This window comes from Drosophila pseudoobscura, unplaced genomic scaffold (genome assembly GCF_009870125.1).
Source record: "Drosophila pseudoobscura strain MV-25-SWS-2005 unplaced genomic scaffold, UCI_Dpse_MV25 Unplacedtig00000057, whole genome shotgun sequence".
In the NCBI taxonomy this organism is placed as follows: Eukaryota; Metazoa; Arthropoda; class Insecta; order Diptera; family Drosophilidae; genus Drosophila; species Drosophila pseudoobscura.
In genome coordinates, this window is record NW_022881704.1 from 32,915 (window position 1) to 37,616 (window position 4,702).

A 4,702-nucleotide genomic window follows, 5' to 3' on the forward strand; every position below is an offset into this window, starting at 1 on the left:
GTGCGATCCTGCCACATTTCCTGGAGCGTGGATGCTATATAGGTGCGGTGGTTCAGTATACATGCCAGTGCTGGATAGGGAAGGGTTCTATATAAGTGCAGGTGCCATATAGTTGCGGAGGTTCCACTACTTTGGGGCTATATTGCCATATTGGTGCTTATGCCCAAGATGTGCGATCCTGCCACATTTCCTGGAGCGTGGGGGCTATATAGGTGCGGTGGTTCAGTATACATGCCAGTGCTGGATAGGGACGGGTTCTATATAAGTGCAGAAGCCATATAGTTGCGGAGGTTCCACTTTTTTGGGGCTATATTGCCATATTGGTGCTTATGCCCAAGATGTGCGATCCTGCCACATTTCCTGGAGCGTGGATGCTATATAGGTGCGGTGGTTTGGTATACATGCCAGTGCTGGATAGGGAAGGGTTCTATATAAGTGCAGGTGCCATATAGTTGCGGAGGTTCCACTTTTTTGGGGCTATATTGCCATATTGGTGCTTATGCCCAAGATGTGCGATCCTGCCACATTTCCTGGAGCGTGGATGCTATATAGGTGCGGTGGTTCGGTATACATGCCATTGCTGGATAGGGAAGGGTTCTATATAAGTGCAGGTGCCATATAGTTGCGGAGGTTCCACTTTTTTGGGGCTATATTGCCATATTGGTGCATATGCCCAAGATGTGCGATCCTGCCACATTTCCTGGAGCGTGGATTCTATATAGGTGCGGTGGTTCGGTATACATGCCAGTGCTGGATAGGGACGGGTTCTATATAAGTGCAGAAGCCATATAGTTGCGGAGGTTCCACTTTTTTGGGGCTATATTGCCATATTGGTGCTTATGCCCAAGATGTGCGATCCTGCCACATTTCCTGGAGCGTGGATGCTATATAGGTGCGGTGGTTCAGTATACATGCCAGTGCTGGATAGGGACGGGTTCTATATAAGTGCAGAAGCCATATAGTTGCGGAGGTTCCACTTTTTTGGGGCTATATTGCCATATTGGTGCTTATGCCCAAGATGTGCGATCCTGCCACATTTCCTGGAGCGTGGATGCTATATAGGTGCGGTGGTTCAGTATACATGCCATTGCTGGATAGGGAAGGGTTCTATATAAGTGCAGGTGCCATATAGTTGCGTAGGTTCCACTTTTTTGGGGCTATATTGCCATATTGGTGCATATGCCCAAGATGTGCGATCCTGCCACATTTCCTGGAGCGTGGATGCTATATAGGTGCGGTGGTTCGGTATACATGCCATTGCTGGATAGGGAAGGGTTCTATATAAGTGCAGGTGCCATATAGTTGCGGAGGTTCCACTTTTTTGGGGCTATATTGCCATATTGGTGCTTATGCCAAAGATGTGCGATCCTGCCACATTTCCTGGAGCGTGGATGCTATATAGGTGCGGTGGTTCGGTATACATGCCAGTGCTGGATAGGGAAGGGTTCTATATAAGTGCAGGTGCCATATAGTTGCGGAGGTTCCACTTTTTTGGGGCTATATTGCCATATTGGTGCTTATGCCCAAGATGTGCGATCCTGCCACATTTCCTGGAGCGTGGGGGCTATATAGGTGCGGTGGTTCAGTATACATGCCAGTGCTGGATAGGGACGGGTTCTATATAAGTGCAGAAGCCATATAGTTGCGGATGTTCCACTTTTTGGGGGCTATATTGCCATATTGGTGCTTATGCCCAAGATGTGCGATCCTGCCACATTTCCTGCAGCGTGGATGCTATATAGGTGCGGTGGTTCAGTATACATGCCAGTGCTGGATAGGGAAGGGTTCTATATAAGTGCAGGTGCCATATAGTTGCGGAGGTTCCACTTCTTTGGGGCTATATTGCCATATTGGTGCTTATGCCCAAAATATGCGATCCTGCCACATTTCCTGCAGCGTGGATGCTTTATAGGTGCGGTGGTTCAGTATACATGCCAGTGCTGGATAGGGACGGGTTCTATATAAGTGCAGGTGCCATATAGTTGCGGAGGTTCCACTTTTTTGGGTCTATATTGCCATATTGGTGCTTACGCCCAAAATATGCGATATATATCCTGCCACATTTCCTGGAGCGTGGATGCTATATAGGTGCGGTGGTTCAGTATACATGCCAGTGCTGGATAGGGAAGGGTTCTATATAAGTGCAGGTGCCATATAGTTGCGGAGGTTCCACTTCTTTGGGGCTATATTGCCATATTGGTGCTTATGCCCAAAATATGCGATCCTGCCACATTTCCTGGAGCGTGGATGCTATATAGGTGCGGTGGTTCAGTATACATGCCAGTGCTGGATAGGGAAGGGTTCTATATAAGTGCAGGTGCCATATAGTTGCGGAGGTTCCACTTCTTTGGGGCTATATTGCCATATTGGTGCTTATGCCCAAAATATGCGATCCTGCCACATTTCCTGGAGCGTGGGGGCTATATAGGTGCGGTGGTTCAGTATACATGCCAGTGCTGGATAGGGAAGGGTTCTATATAAGTGCAGGTGCCATATAGTTGCGGAGGTTCCACTTTTTTGGGGCTATATTGCCATATTGGTGCTTATGCCCAAGATGTGCGATCCTGCCACATTTCCTGGAGCGTGGGGGCTATATAGGTGCGGTGGTTCAGTATACATGCCAGTGCTGGATAGGGAAGGGTTCTATATAAGTGCAGGTGCCATATAGTTGCGGAGGTTCCACTTTTTTGGGGCTATATTGCCATATTGGTGCTTATGCCCAAGATGTGCGATCCTGCCACATTTCCTGCAGCGTGGATGCTATATAGGTGCGGTGGTTCAGTATACATGCCAGTGCTGGATAGGGAAGGGTTCTATATAAGTGCAGGTGCCATATAGTTGCGGAGGTTCCACTTCTTTGGGGCTATATTGCCATATTGGTGCTTATGCCCAAGATGTGCGATCCTGCCACATTTCCTGGAGCGTGGATGCTATATAGGTGCGGTGGTTCAGTATACATGCCAGTGCTGGATAGGGAAGGGTTCTATATAAGTGCAGGTGCCATATAGTTGCGGAGGTTCCACTACTTTGGGGCTATATTGCCATATTGGTGCTTATGCCCAAGATGTGCGATCCTGCCACATTTCCTGGAGCGTGGGGGCTATATAGGTGCGGTGGTTCAGTATACATGCCAGTGCTGGATAGGGACGGGTTCTATATAAGTGCAGAATCCATATAGTTGCGGAGGTTCCACTTTTTTGGGGCTATATTGCCATATTGGTGCTTATGCCCAAGATGTGCGATCCTGCCACATTTCCTGCAGCGTGGATGCTATATAGGTGCGGTGGTACAGTATACATGTCAGTGCTGGATAGGGAAGGGTTCTATATAAGTGCAGGAGCCATATAGTTGCGGAGGTTCCACTTCTTTGGGGCTATATTGCCATATTGGTGCTCATGCCCAAAATATGCGATCCTGCCACATTTCCTGGAGCGTGGGGGCTATATAGGTGCGGTGGTTCAGCATACATGCCAGTGCTGGATAGGGAAGGGTTCTATATAAGTGCAGGTGCCATATAGTTGCGGAGGTTCCACTTCTTTGGGGCTATATTGCCATATTGGTGCTTATGCCCAAAATATGCGATCCTGCCACATTTTCTGGAGCGTGGGGGCTATATAGGTGCGGTGGTTCAGTATACATGCCAGTGCTGGATAGGGACGGGTTCTATATAAGTGCAGAAGCCATATAGTTGCGGAGCTTTCACTTTTTTGGGGCTATATTGCCATATTGGTGCTTATGCCCAAGATGTGCGATCCTGCCACATTTCCTGGAGCGTGGATGCTATATAGGTGCGGTGGTTCGGTATACATGCCAGTGCTGGATAGGGAAGGGTTCTATATAAGTGCAGGTGCCATATTGTTGCGGAAGTTCCACTTTTTTGGGGCTATATTGCCATATTGGTGCTCATGCCCAAAATATGCGATCCTGCCACATTTCCTGGAGCGTGGGTGCTATATAGCTGCGGTGGTACAGTATACATGTCAGTGCTGTATAGGGAAGGGTTCTATATAAGTGCAGGAGCCATATAGTTGCGGAGGTTCCACTTCTTTGGGGCTATATTGCCATATTGGTGCTCATGCCCAAAATATGCGATCCTGCCACATTTCCTGGAGCGTGGGGGCTATATAGGTGCGGTGGTTCAGCATACATGCCAGTGCTGGATAGGGAAGGGTTCTATATAAGTGCAGGTGCCATATAGTTGCGGAGGTTCCACTTCTTTGGGGCTATATTGCCATATTGGTGCTTATGCCCAAAATATGCGATCCTGCCACATCTCCTGGAGCGTGGGGCTATATAGGTGCGGTGGTTCAGTATACATGCCAGTGCTGGATAGGGACGGGTTCTATATAAGTGCAGAAGCCATATAGTTGCGGAGGTTCCACTTTTTTGGGGCTATATTGCCATATTGGTGCTTATGCCCAAGATGTGCGATCCTGCCACATTTCCTGCAGCGTGGATGCTATATAGGTCCGGTGGTTCAGTATACATGCCAGTGCTGGATAGGGAAGGGTTCTATATAAGTGCAGGTGCCATATAGTTGCGGAGGTTCCACTTCTTTGGGGCTATATTGCCATATTGGTGCTCATGCCCAAAATATGCGATCCTGCCACATTTCCTGGAGCGTGGGTGCTATATAGCTGCGGTGGTTCAGTATACATGCCAGTGCTGGATAGGGAAGGGTTCTATATAAGTGCAGGTGCCA